Genomic DNA, 14,891 nt, shown 5'->3' on the forward strand with positions numbered 1-14,891 from the left:
TTATCATATTTTTGGCTAGGAAATTGCCCAACAGCTTTAACGAAGCCAAGTTCATTACTTTCAGCATGCTGGTGTTTTGCAGTGGTTGGATCTCCTTCCTCCCCACCTACCTTAGCACTAAAGGAAAATCCATGGTGACTGTGGAAATCTTCTCCATCTTGGCCTCTGGGGCTGGTCTCTTGGCTTGCATCTTTTTCCCCAAATGCTACATTATCGTAATAAGGCCACATCTTAATTGTAGAGAAAATATGATAAGGAACAAACTTCTCTAATTAATGCATGCTTGGGAAACATTTATATTTATCTTTGAGGCATATTTACTATCTTATATTTCAAAATCATGATGAGAGAGAAGAAAGAACAGGTCCATTAAATAATACCTTTTCAAGGCTATGACTGATTACAATAATATTTGCTTAAGGCGAGCAGATATAAAAATTATACGAATAAGTAAATGAAAGAAAGAGTTAAAGATTGAATGAATGAATAATGATGATGGAGAAAAAAGAACAGATTTATTAAAGAATGTCTTTTTAAGTTCTATAACTGGTTACAATAAGATTTGCTTGGTTGAAGTGGGTATATATAGAAATTATATGAATTAATTAATTTATAGATGGATGGAAGGAAGGAAGGAAGGATGGATGGATGGATGGATGAATTATGATGACAGAGAAGGAGGAACAGGACCATTAAATAATGTTTTTTAATTTATTTTTAATTTTAATTATGCAAGTACAACACAATACATCCAACTTATCCTTCTTATACTTATATACATTTTATTTCATAATTTATAATCTCCTTAAAATATGTTAATTACTAATTAATCTAATCATAACTACTAGTATTTCAACCTTGTCTTCTACTATATTTGATTGCTTATTATACCCCATGACTATTATTAAATGTTGTATCTTATGATTCTCGCCTCTTGACAAATGTATCTTTTCTTTTATGTACACTGAGAGCATTTGCCCCAAGACAAATTCCTTGTGTGTCCAATCACACACTTGGCCAATAAAAGAATTCTAATTCTAATATAACCATTGATAAAATTATTCCATGTTTTATAATATTTAGACTCTCCTTTGTCTTTTATTTCTCAAGTTAACCTATCTGAATGTACACATGCCATAATTTTTCTTATTCTCTCTGTTTCTGGAGGTATAATTTCATTTTTCCAATATTATGCATATAATATTCTAGCCGTCATCAATAAATGTATTATTAAATGCATTATTTCCTTCTTAAATTTTTCTGATATTATTCCAAGGAGAAAAATTTCTGGTTTAAATGGAATACACTCTCCCACCATTTGTTCTATCCATGTCTGAATCAGTCTCCAATATTTTTTTTCTTTTTGCAGCATTGCAAGTCTACCACATGTGAAAAAATGTGCCTGGTACATCTTTCCACTTCCAACAATTTGAAGATATATTTTTAAACATTTTAGAAAGCCTTGCTAGTAGAAAATGCCACCTATAAAACAACTTATAAAGATTTTCTTTGTAAGCCATAGCCAAAGTTATTTTCTTATTTGTGGTCCAAAGTTTTTGCCATTTAGCCAATTCAATATTATAATTGCATTTTTTTTGCTCATGCCACCATTGTTTCTTTAACATGTTCTTCCTCAAGTTTGTATTCTAATAAATATCTATACAAAATTTTTATTAATTTATCATCTGTCTCTAACAATAGCTTATCCAGAATTGTTAATTCTTTATTAATACCCCATGTTTTTCTGTCTTGTGTGTATCTTGATTGTATTTGTAAATAAGACCACCATATTACATTTACCCTTTGTGTTACTGGTTCTAATCTAGTTTTCAGTACTCCTTGTTCATTCAGTATATCTCTATAAGTTATTATTTTCTCCATAGTTATAAAGTTTGGATGTATAAATGCTTCTAGTGTGGAAAGCCAAATAGGTATTTTCGTGTAATTTTGATATTTGATTTTGTTCCAAACTGTTAATAGTGCCTGTCTTAAATAGTGTCTCTGGAAATAATTATGTGTTGTACCTTTTCCATACCATAAGAAGGCATGCTAATATATTTGAATATCAGGACCTTCTAGTTTTAACAATCTTTTATTCCTCAACGTAATCCATTCTTTTATCCATGTCAGAGTTGCTGCATATGACTCCCATTCAGATAAGCCAAATCCTCTTTTTTCTTTAATGTCTTGCATCATTTTCAGTTTAATTCGTGGCCTCTTACCCTGCCATATAAATTTTGACATTAGTTGGTTTAAATTCTTGAAGAAGCCTTTCTCTAGTTTAATAGGAATATTTTTAAATAAAAAAAGGATTTTTGGTAATATATTCATTTGTATAACAGCTATCCTGCCCATTAGAGAAAGTTGTAGATTCTTCCATCTTTCTAGATCCTTTTTAATTTGAATTGTTTAGTATAATTAGCTTCTCTGAGAATTATGCACCTAGCTGTTAAGAATATACCTAAATATTTCACTTTCTTCACAATTTGAATGCCCATTTCTTTTGTAAGTTCCTCTTTTAGTTTAATTGTCATATTCTTTACCAACATTTTAGTTTTTATCTTATTTAGTATTGGGAAACATGAATTCCCAATTTACATTATCAAATGCCTTTTGGACATCAAGAAAAAGCAGTGCCACTTGTTTTTCATTGTGTGTTTCATAGTATTCTAATATATCAAGCATCTTTCTCATGTTATTTTTTATATATCTTCTAGGTAAAAAAACCATTTTGATCAGAATGAATAAACATATTGAGAATTTTTTTCAGGCGTTCTGATATTATAGAAGCAAAAACTTTATAATCTGTGTTTAACAATGAGATTGGTCTGTAATTTTGAATTAACATTTGATCTGCATCTTCTTTTGGTATCAATACTATATTTTCCTCTGTTCAAGATAATGGTATCCTCGCTCCTTTTAGTAGAGCATTATATACCTCTAGTAGTGTTGGACCCAAAATCTCCTGAAGATCTTTATACAATTCTGCTGGTAATCCATCAGGTCCCGGAGTTTTGTCAATCTTTTGTTTTTGTATAGCCTTAATTAACTCTGACAATTTTATTTCTTCATTAAGCATATCTTTTACTTCTTCTGATACTTTGGGCAACTCAGACTTATCCAGATATTGTTGAATTTCTTCCTTTGTATAATCTCGGTTTTCTTCATATAACTGTTCATAGAAGGCCTGAGCTATATTTTTCTTTTTTTCATTTTGATAACAGATATTTCCCTTTTCATCTTGTAATTTGCCAATCCATTTCTCTTCCTTCAATTTCTTTAATTTATATTCTAACCATCTTCCTCGTTTGTTAGCATTTTCAAAAAAAGTTCTGTTTTGCCTTTTTTATACACTGTGCCAATTCTTCTTTTTCTAGTATATCCAAAAATGCTTTTTTAAGTGCTATAACTGGTTACAATAAGATTATTTTGGTTGAGGTGGGCATATATAGAAATTATATGAATAAGTGAATGAATGAATGAATGATAAATAAATAAACCTTTTGTCAGCAATAATCTTGTAGCCATTTTCATCCCATGTCTTTCAGTTGTCCCCAGTGAAGTCCAGTGTTCTAAGTTAAAATAAAGCTTACTATTAAAAATATTCATTATTTCAAGAAGGATATTTTCTAACTTTATTCCATTTATTCCATTCATTCATTCATTCATTCATTCATTCATTCATTCATTCATTCATTCTTTATTCATTCATTCATTCATTCATTCATTCATTGAATTTATATTGCTGCCTGTTCACCCATGGTGATTCAAGATGGCTTACAGAATATAAAACCACATTTAAAACAATAAAAATTAACAAAAAGAATCAAATAAATTAATATAGTACAATATAACAAAATAAAACCCCAGTTCCCATCACCCGCCCCAGCGTTAGCAGATCACATGAGCCATTTGATGGGCTCCATCCTGCTCTCAGTTCCCCAGGTGTGCTGGCAGAACCAGGTCTTCAGTGCCTTCTGGAAGCTAGTATTAGAGTGGGGGCCATTCTAATATCTGGGGGAATTATATTCCAGAGAAAGGGAGCCATCATGGAGAAGGCCCTTCTTCTGGATCCCACCAGGTGTATCTCCCTCAGGGATGGGACCCGCAACATTTCCCTGCCTCCTCGCTCTGATGGGTTGGGTAAATGTGACCGGCAAGAGACGGTCCCTCAGATAACCATATAATAACCTTATAATTAGATTTTTACTATTTTAGTGTTTTATAGGGTTAGGTTTCATTTCAGTGTTCTTGAGCATATATGTTTGTTTCCATAGTCATCTGAGGGTTTGTAGAATAGGAGCATCCTATTCCTTCCAACCCTGACTGGAACCAGCTTCAGAGAAAGGATAAAACCACATAATACTGCACACCCATTCTTATTACCCGAGGTGGTTCAGAGATTTACTATGGTTGACAGTATCCTTCCCACATCAGTGGACAATTGGGGAGATCTACTTCCCGAGACAAGGAGAGCAGACATATTTTTCTTATTGCAACTAGTTGTTGGACAACAGTCCTCTGGAGTTAAATTAACTGAAAAACTGGAGATTTTCCTGCCTGTTTTAAGATATAACAGATGATCAGAGTTGGAAGGGAGGTCTTCTAGTCCAACCCCCTGCCCAAGCAGGAGGCCCAACACCATTTCTGACAAATGGCAGTCCAATCTCTTCTTGAAAGTCTCAATTGATGGCACTCCCACAACTTCGGAGGGCAAGCTGTTCCATTGGTTGATTGTTCTCACTGTCAGAAAGTTTCTCCTTGTTCAGTTTCCATCCATTATTCCTTGGCCTTTAGGTGCTTTAAAAATAGCTTGACCCCTTCCTCTCTGTGGCAGCCCCTCAAATATTGGAACATTGCTATCATGTGTCCCCTGGTCCTTCTCTTCTCTAGATTAGCCATGCCCAGTTCCTGTAACTGTTCTTCATATGTTTTAGTCTCCAGTCCCCTAATCATCCTAGTTGCTCTTTTCTGGACTTTTTATAGAGTCTCAACATCTTTTTTATAGTGTGGTGACCAAAACTGGATACAGGACTCTAGGTGTGGTCTTACTAAGGCTTTATAGAGTGGTATTAGTTAGTACCTCCCTTGATCTTGATTGTATCCCTCTGTTAGTGGACAGGCAATCCAATATCAAATTTTATCCTCTGCCATGTGGATAAAATTATTCCATTCCATGCATTGGTGTGATTGCTCACAGTTATCAGGGTACAACTGATTGTCATGTGTCACCCTGCCCCATTAGCACTCATACTTTCTGAACAAACTATGGCACAGGCCAAACTCCATCTTGCATGCAGGTGCTCAATTTCATGTAGGTCAACTATCCAGCTTCACCTTGACACTCAAGCCCATCTGCTCTGTGGATTAGCGGCAAAAGACACAAACATGTTTTTCTCTTCAGATGTATAAAAAAATCTATTGCTAACTAGATGGAACAATGGCTTTCCTTTGCAATTATCGAAAGAACAGTCATTCTCAATTTATCCTCTATGGATTTCTACCCACAAATATCTTGCAAGATAAAATCTGCTTTAAAAAATATACTCTTGGTTCTTAAGATGAAGGTGGGATGTGTCACCTTAGCATGTCTTGCAAAGAACTGCAGTAATTCCTGGATTTGATGAGACCCAGCTGGCCTTAATTATCTCTTTGGTCATGGATCACACACAGGTAAGAAGCATGGTTGATATAAATTTGCCTCGGGGACATCCAGGTGACACAGTTTGTCTCTATGGTTCTAAAACTCTAGTGACATTTCAAGTGCTACCTGCAATTCAGTTTTTGCACAAACCTTGATTTTTCTGTTATAGGAGGAAAGGTGATAAGAATGACTGGGCTGCCTCTCTCGCTGCTGCTTTTCTGGCTCCTGTCTCCCATTACTGCTAAGAGGATGCAAACAGTAAGAGGATGCAAACTTCTATCCACCCCTTTCCAGATTCAGAAAAGTTATTACAGGCCTGGTCATCTCAATATTGGTGGGAGTTTGCCCCTGGCAACAGTGATTATACCCAACACCCCACATTTTCAAAAATCCCCAACTTTCTTTGATTTTACAATGGTGTAAGTTTCACTGGAATGGGGAAAAATGTAGATGATATTTGCTTTCTTTTAGATTCAGGGACTCCTTTCAGGAATACTACTTCTCATGATGTTTGCAATGTTCTAGTGTAGCTCAAATCTTTTCTCAATAATGCACCAAACCCATAAAGTAGATAACAATTCTCAATCTTTCCAGAACTCTACATCAGGAAAATGATAATAACATAAAGATGTGAAAAGGGAAACACATTCAAACTACATTCGAAACTACACCTCAATATAAAAATGATGTTGAGACTCTGGAAAGAGTGCAGAGAAGAGCTACAAAGATGATTAGGGGAGCTAGAGGTTAAAACATATGAAGAATAGTTATAGGTAATGAAAAGAAGGACTAGGGGAAACATGATAGCAGTCTTCCAATATTTGAGTGACTCCTTCAAAGACAAAGGGGGTGAAACTATTTTCCAAAGCAGCCAAAAGGCAAGACAAGAAACAATGGATGGAAACTAACCAAGAAACTTAGAACTAAGGAAAATGTCCTAATGGTGAGAGCAATCAAGTGATGGAACAAAATTGCCTTCAGAAGTTATGGGAGCTTCATCATTGGAAGCTTTCAAGAAGAGACTAGACTGGCATATGTCAGAAATGGTGGGGGTCTCCTGCTTGGGCATGGGGTTGGACTAGAAGACCTCCAAGGTCCCTTTCAACTCTGTTATTCTATGTTCTATGTCCTAACTCTGCTGGCCAAGTGAAGAAGCATCACATCATTATAAGATCAATTTGGACAGAAAGTCATTGTTGAAAAACCAGAGAAAAGTTGAATCCTGTAAATTACCAAAACTCAGTTTTGCAATCAGCAGTGCTCATGAATCTTTGCAGTGCTTCAGTAAATCTATGCTATCACTCTCTCTCTCACACACACACAAACACAAACACACATACACCTTCATAAATGATTACCAGACCTGAAAAAGCTGCTCCAAGAGAGAAACAAATTTGATTAGGGTGCTAGAGGAGCAACTGGGAAAGTTTACAGCCACTGAAGGAAAGTGAAGCAGGGAGATATGATAAAGAGGCATAAAAAGGCCCATGATATGGACAAACAGGTTTTCTCTTTCATCACAAAGTCATCCAAAGTTAATAAAGAACATCCTTTAAAAAGAAAAAGAAAACCCATTCAAACATAAGATGTTCTGCCCCAAACAACACCCAAAAAGGCAAGACAAATTCCATCATCATCCCATAATGTTCCCTGATGTTTGTCTTATTCTAGATTTGTACCCAAGAACTATCAGCAGTTCCTGGCCTTAGTCTTTGCAGTCACAGAGATCAACAAGGATTTGGTTCTCCTGCCCAACATCACACTTGGTTTCATTATCTATAGCAATGTTCAGATTGAGCTATCAATTTTCTCAAACAGCCTCTCCCTGCTCTCCACTCGAAGCAAAATGATTCCAGGTTACAAATGTGATAAGCAGGGGCCTCCCCTCTCTGTCATTGGAGGTCTCAACTCCAAATCCTCAAGGCAGATGGCCTCCATCTTCAGCATCTTCAAGGTCCTACAGGTAAGGAGATCTCTACTGGATGCTGTATATAGTAGAAAAACAACAGAAGAATGCAAAGAAGCCAAATATAAAACTAAAGGTGTTTTGGGAGGGCACATCAAGAGTATCTTTATTATTATTATTGTTAGTTTGTTTGTCAAAATGTACAAGATAACAAGTATAAGTATGAACATAAACAACAACAAGGAAGTAAATACAGATAAATGGGGATAGTAAGACAGGGACAGTAGGCATGCTGGTGCACTTATGCATGCCCCCTTTAAGGACCTATTAAGAATGAGGTGAGGTCCATGATAGACAGTTTGAGGTTAAAGCTGTGAGGGGTTGAAACTGTAACAACGGAGTCAGGTAGAGCATTCCAGGTGTTGACCAATCTGTTGCTGATGTCATATTTTCTGCCATCGAGTTTGGAGCAGTTTACCTTGAGTTTGTATTGGTTGTTTGGCCATGTATTATTGTGATTGAGACTGAAGAAGTCATTGACTGACAAGACATTATAGCAAACAATTTTGTGAACTCTGCTTAGATCGGACCTTCAAGAATTCTGTCTGAAAGAATCCAAGCATAATTCAATTCATTATTATATTTTTATCTGTCAAGACATGTTCTTATATAACTCCAACAAAATAAACAATGAGATAATTCTGAAATGCTGTACTTGCCAAGAGGAATTCCTTCTCAACCCATTCTTCATAAAAAGTTTTAGTGGGGTTTATTCTCTGTATCAAGTTGATGGTCTCTTCCCTTGTCTTCTGACATATCACAATCAGGCAGAATGTGTTAACTGGTGGCTCTTCCTAAGAAGGGAAGAATCTTGAGCGTGTCAATCCAAGTGAGCCACCCTGATTGGTGTGGCAATCAACTACACAATAGTGACCCTAAAATCTACCATTAAACTGTACTTGGTCTTTTAAAGAGCATTCTAACTTTCTCCAGCTTGGTGTTGGCTTTGAGTTCACTCTGGGAGACAGAACAATTTATTCTTCCTTCTTCCGAATTAATCCCAAGGAATTTCCTCAGTATGTGGGTTTAGTCCAGCTGCTCCTGCATTTCCAGTGGAACTGGGTTGGGCTGGTGGCCCCTGAAAATGACAATGGAGAACATTTCATCTCCTCTCTAATTCCAATGCTCAAGGAGAAGGAGATCTGCCTGGCCTTCACTGAAATGATGACATCTGATTTCCTTGATACTCCACTGTTGAAATCCAATCCTGTTTTCAAAACTTGGTCTATGTCTGAAGTAATTATTCTACTTGGAGATTCCGGCAGTATTGCAAATGTACAGATCTTTGCATTTGCTCATGAACAATTTTTCAGGACATCATTTTGGAAAGTTTGGATCATAACTTCCCATTGGAAAGTTAGAGTGATGGGATCTCAGAATGTCATGCGGGTGTTAAAGCCCTTCCATGGAGCTTTGCATTTTAGGGACCACACGGGGGATCTCCCAAAATTCAGAGATTTCCTTATGCTTTTAGACCCCCTCAATGCTCAAGGGGATGTCTTTCTCCTGCTGTGGTGGAAAATGATCTTTGACTGCCATTTCCACAAACCAGGCAAAGTCCCTACAAAGGGGAAGAAACGATGTACAGGAAAGGAGAATTTACAAAATGTACCTTCTTACATTTTTGAAAGGAGCATGATGGGTGAGAGTTACAATATCTACAATGCTATTTATTCTGTAGCACATGCATTACATGCAATGTACGAATCAGGTCCACGACCAGCAACAATGAGCATTGGAAAAAGGATTTCAAATCTCCAATCATGGCAGGTAATTTCTGGGAATTTTTATCCAATCCACAAATGCTCAGTATCTCATATGTATTTCTTGAATTACTTTTTTAAAATATCTGCATGCTGCCATATCAATCAATCTCAGAATAGATTAAACAGCAGTGATTAAAATAGTAGTATGAATCAAGTATACTATTTTGTTGAAAAGTGGTAGAGGCAGGGAAAGAGAAGTAAATCAAACTACTTATCCATAAGATCCATAGAGGAAAAGTATTTCCTACAAGGTCCTGAAAGGTCTTCAACAATTACCCAATGTCAACTCGTAAATCATTCCTATGCCTGTTTCCGAGTTGCCATAAGAAGGAGGGGAGGAAAGGCCTGAGGAAGCAGTGTGGTAAATGAAGGCCAGAAACACATTCCATGTTTATCTTGTGGAGATTGTAGCCTAGGCTGCTGGATCTTCTGCCCACGCAAATCCTTCATTGGAGAGTGTGATTGGTGACACCCAGTCCATGAACGTGTTTCATTGGAGAATCTGATTTATGATCCACCCAGGGAGGTGGGGGGGAAAACAGGGTCATAGGTGATAGTAAATTACATCTCTCAAAGTTGGCTTCATATGGGTTAGTACCGGACATGTTGCTCCTAATTAATCTTTCAGATTCTTTTGAAGCTTGGCTAGAGGCTCATGATTTTGAAGCTTGGCTAGAGGCTCATGATATTGTGATGACATTATTTCTATCACAATAGTGTGCAATTCCAATTAGGGCAATCATCACAACCCTGACACTCAAGTTTCAGGAGATGATCATTTCAGGAAGGAAGTTCATCCCAGAGCAAGTTGGCAAAATGGGTGTGTTTGTGAATGGTGTTTAAAGAGGTGTGATGTTTTGCTGGCAGCAGGTGCGAATAGCTGAGGTCTCTGAGAGTGAGGACTAGAGGAGGGGCCTGCATGTGATGCAGGGATAGGGCCAGGACTATCAGAGAGTGGGATGCTGCCTGCAGAGCTTGTGGAGTCCGGCAGCAGTGATGCAGAGGATCTCGAGGAACCAGTGCCCAGTGCGCATGTGTGCAGGGCTGCTCGAAGGAAAGAGCAGCAGCAGCACAGGCGACTCAGGAGTAAGGCTGAAAGATGATGTTCCGTCCCTTAAGGGATAAAAGCCAGCCTTAAGGGGTGGGGTTCTTTGCAGAAAGCAAAGAAGTTCTTGCACTTCAAGTCTCGTGGAAGTTTATCCTGGTTTGTGTTTGGAGACTTGGCTTTGCATATTTCCTTGCAATTTAATCTTGTGTTCTTGGCAGCCTTGCAAAACCTTGACAGGGCTTGTTCATATCTGGGACAATCAGTTTCAATAGCACTTTATTGTGAATGAACAGAATTCACAGAGAGACATTAAAAAGGTTTTGCTTTCATCTCTGTTTTGCATTTGTTTGATTTGAGTCAGAACAAGAGGTTAGTTGAAGTCCTAGTCAAAATTCATGCAGAACCAATTCAGTTTCCCTCATTAGGTACACCTGAATCCTATCTCTAATGAGACACTCAATTCATTTTTATCTTAGTCTATGTTTCTATGGCTTAGCATCCTACTAGATCCCACTCCATTGGTTTAGTTTGCCATTTGCTGTGCAGTTCAGCTTGTGAATACAGTTCTGTAAGCTTCAGATTAAATGGACTCCAGAAGATTATATGGACTGCAGAAGATGGTAGAGGACAGGAAGGCCTGGAGGAACATTGTCCATGGGGTTGTGTGGGTCGGACGTGACTTCACAACTAACAATAAAGCTTCAGAACACAGAGCAAAACTCCAAGTGATACTAATGGGTTTCTGGTCTGAATTTCCATCAGGCATTCAACATCAATGGCTGAATGTTGAACTTTCCTGGGTAGTGAAGTGACAAACCAAGGCAGGTTCTTCTTTCCATATGGACACATTGGTTCAGACCTGGTTCCTCTATCCTGCTCTCCTTGAACATCAGCTACACAAAGTCAGTGGAATTGCACACTATTGTGATAGAAATAATGTAGTGGTTTCCAAAATGCAAATTACAAGACCTTGGCCAAAGAAAACATTTAAAACTGTATGCAGTCAAGTATCACAAGATTAAAACCATACAATTAATTCTGGAATACAGATTAAAATCTAGGTTATCAGTCTGGTAAAACTGAAATTGAACTAACCATGATATAAATGCCCAATAATAAAAAGAACCTTTTGTAATGTTGGGGAAAAGTGTCAAATATTTTTCGTTACTCCTGATTCCTCAGATCTCCACTAAGGGAACTCCTCTGGCTTCTCAGATGTACACCAATCTGCTAAGATGATGGAAATCACAGAATGATAGAAGCCATGATGTCTCATTTGTGATATTCACCTGATTACTTCAATTTCTGATTGTTTCTTTTTTTTCTTCAGCTTCTTGGCTACTTAAAAAATGTCCACTTCAACAATAGTGCTGGAGAAGAAGTCTCCTTCTCAGAAAATGGATTGGGGTCAGCTCAATATAATCTTCCCAACTGGGTTCTCTGTCCCAATCGGTCTTTTATCCCCATGAAAGTTGGGCAAATAGATCCCAGGGCTCCCCCAGGCCAGGATTTCACCATTAACTCCAATGCAATCATCTGGGCCTCAAAGGTGAGTTGAAAGGCAGGGATGTAAATTCAGGGAAAAATTCATTCTCTCCTGGGACACAGAATTTCCTTCTAATTGGAAAATAGGTCTATTGAAGCAGAAAATATGGCAGTCATTGGGTGAAAAACCTGCCTTGTGTGTAACACATTTGAGGACAATGTCTAGAAGTCAAGAAAGTTTGGTTTTGGGAAAAACCTCTGAAACTCAGATGGAATATGTTGAGATGACAGTGATTTCTATGAATCATTTTTATTCATCCAGACCCTCATGATTCTTTGTTTTAGAAGAACTGTAGCTCACTGTCACAAACTTTACTTTGCATGCCAAAGTCCCACTTTAAATCTCCAGAATTCATTGGTGGGTTGGAAATGGACTGTCCTAAATCTTCATGAGCTTTTCATGATTTCTGATAGACCATGGAGAATCATTTCATTGGAAGTCATTCTGCAGATGGAAACAGGAATATGGAAAGAAATGAATGAATGAAGAATTCCAAAGGTGCTTTTTCAAGAGGCAACTGGACTAACATCCTTCTTCGAAGTTGTTTTGCTTCTCATCCAAGAAACTTCTTCAGCTGGATGAGCTGAAGGAGCTTTTGGGATGAGAAGCGAAACATCTAGTTGCCTTTTGAAAAAGCACCTTTGGCACAACTATGACCTGTATGACTAAGAATCTCCATAGACATAAATGAAGCATGTTCATTGCTTATGCCATATCATATATTTCTCTTTTCTCTCTTAGAAGGTGCCATTTGCCAGGTGTGGCAAGAAGAGGTGCCAGGCAGGATAGAGGAGAAAAGTCCCAGAGGGTGAGCAAGTTTGCTGCTACCAATGTGATCCTTGCCCAGAAGGGACCATTTCTAACCAGACAGGTAGAGCACATTTCAAATGTAGATCTTCCAGGATTGAGTAAGCCACTTAGTAGATCAAAAGTTCATTTTTGTCACTTTGGGTACAACGGAAATGCCTCGAACTATTTATGCTTTTCAGCAGAAGCTTTCAGTTAATAAATTTAAGTCAGGGGTGTCAAACTCTCAACATCTTTTTCATAATGTAGTGACCCAAACTGGACACAGTATTCTAGGTGTGGCCTTACTAAGGCTTTATAAAGCAGCATTAATATGTGTTTTTGATTCAATGCCTCTGTTTATACCACCAAGGATTGCATTAGTGGAATTAGTATTAGTGGTATTCCATTAGTACTCAGTGGGACACTCATATTTCTCTTGAAGAAGGGATTGTATGCATGGCGGTTGCTCCTAAAATCCTTAGACAAAGGTTACAAAACTTTCATCTTATCACTTTATCTTGATTTTAGATGCAGCTCACTGTGAACCCTGCCCAGAAGACAAATATCCTAACAAGAACAAGGACCACTGCATTGCCAAGAAGATCCACTTCCTTTCCTATCAAGACACCCTGGGATACACTTTAGCTTTACTTGCTCTTTTTCTTTCTGTGATCACATCTACAGTCTTGATAATTTTTTTTAAGTATCGTGACACACCAATTGTCAAGGCCAACAACCGAGATCTCACCTACATCCTCCTGGTCTCCCTCCTGCTTTGCTTCCTCTGCTCCTTCCTCTTTATTGGTCAACCAGGGAAGATCACCTGTCTCTTCCAACAAACTACCTTTGCCATTCTTTTTTCCCTTGCAATTTCCTCTGTCTTGGCAAAAACTGTCATGGTGGTTCTGGCCTTCATGGCCACCAAACCAGGCAACAGTGCAAGGAAACTCTTAGGAAAACCATTGACCAACTCTATTGTAATAGCCTGTCCTCTGGTTCAAGCAGTTCTTTGTGCCACCTGGCTGATAATGTCTCCCCCTTTTCCTAACTTGAACTTCCAGTCCTTGGTAGGAGAAGCTATCTTGGAATGCAAGGAAGGCTCAGCTTCAATGTTTTATGTTGTCCTTGCCTATATGGGTTTCCTGGCCCTTGTCAGTTTCACGGTGGCCTTTTTGGCTAGGAAATTGCCCAACAGCTTTAACGAAGCTAAGTTCATTACTTTCAGCATGCTGGTGTTTTGCAGTGTTTGGATCACCTTCCTCCCTACCTACCTGAGCACCAAAGGGAAGTCCATGGTGGCTGTGGAGATCTTCTCCATCTTGGCCTCTGGGACTGGTCTCTTGGCTTGTATCTTTTCCCCCAAATGCTACATTATCTTACTGAGGCCCAGTCTGAATTGTAGAGAGAATATAATGAGGCAAAAGAACCACTGACTTATGCATAGATTGGGAACTTTTGTTGTGAGTTTAGGACATTTTTTATTTGATCTGATTTCTTAAAAGTAGAGAAATGAGCGAGGGCTTTTTTCTTTTAGTATTTGGAAATCAAATGATGTGACTAATCACAACATTTCTGTTAATCAGCAATAATCACCCACTCTTCCATTTTTGATTAACAACCATAGTCCCAAGTGAGCCCCCATAATCAATCTGAAAATAAACTTGAGTGTCTTAATAAGGTTTTGGGTTGTGTTCACTATCAGTGTTTTTAACTATCATTTAACTATCATTTAACTTTCATTAGCATATGAAAAATGATTAATGCTCCTTCTTTCAGCCTTTACTCTGATTTTTGATTCTTCAAGTTCCAGCTTCCTCATGATCACTTTAACATACAAGTTGACCATACACAGTCCCTTCATAGTAAATAAGAAAGGTTAAATAATACAACCTTTCCACATTCCTTTCCCTATCTTGAATGAATCGTTGTGGTATTTGCACAATGGCTTCCTGATTTGTGTACAGAACTGCACCAAATGTGTTAGCACCCCTAGGCCTTCTACAGCTCTCCACAGTTTCTCGAAATTCATTACATTACAAATTACCACATTACAAAAAAGAGGTTGAGATTTGGAAAAATGGTGGAGAAGAGCAACTAAAATGATTAAATGCCTGGAGATTAAAATATATGAA

The 14,891-nt window shown here is 37.8% G+C and overlaps 1 pseudogene; it reads left to right on the forward strand.

Moving 5' to 3' along the window:
- Positions 1-6,058: 6,058 nt before the first annotated feature.
- LOC148133613 (vomeronasal type-2 receptor 26-like) lies at positions 6,059-14,192 on the forward strand (annotated as a pseudogene).
- The last annotated feature ends 699 nt before the right edge of the window (positions 14,193-14,891 follow it).

This window comes from Notechis scutatus, chromosome 1 (assembly GCF_049901735.1).
Source record: "Notechis scutatus isolate UNSWTSFEM ecotype Mainland chromosome 1, rNotScu1.2, whole genome shotgun sequence".
Taxonomy (NCBI): Eukaryota; Metazoa; Chordata; class Lepidosauria; order Squamata; family Elapidae; genus Notechis; species Notechis scutatus.